Here is a 505-nt window from a genome sequence, read left to right on the forward strand (position 1 = left end):
TTTGCTAAGGTTCTGTCCTTTCAGCCTCCTTCTGGACGGGAGCTTCTGTAAAAAGCTGGCTGCAGTTCGCCATCTTGGCTCCGCCCCCTAAAAAGTTTATTTTCATAATAAAATTGATACTGAGGACCATTCTAAAAGGATTAAAATTATTATTTTTTTGAGACAGAGTCTTACTTTATTGCCTTCAGTAGAGTGCCATGTTGTCAGAGTTCACAGCAACCTCAAACTCTTGGGCTTAATTGATTCTCTTATCTCAGCCTCCCAAGTAGCACTCGGACTACAGGTGCCAGCTACAACACCCAGCTTTTTTTTTTTTTTTTGAGACAAGATCTTGCTGTGGCTCAAGCTGGTCTCAAATTCATGAGCTCAGGCAATCCACCCACTTGGGCCTCCTGGAGTGCTAGGATTACAGACGTGAGCCACCACACCAGGCCTTACTTCATTATTCTTTATATATCTATCTATCAGAGAACTATAGCTGTTAAATATGCAGGACTCAACCATT

Source organism: Otolemur garnettii, unplaced genomic scaffold, assembly GCF_000181295.1.
Source record: "Otolemur garnettii isolate 467f Iridium unplaced genomic scaffold, OtoGar3 scaffold00154, whole genome shotgun sequence".
Classification (NCBI taxonomy): domain Eukaryota; kingdom Metazoa; phylum Chordata; class Mammalia; order Primates; family Galagidae; genus Otolemur; species Otolemur garnettii.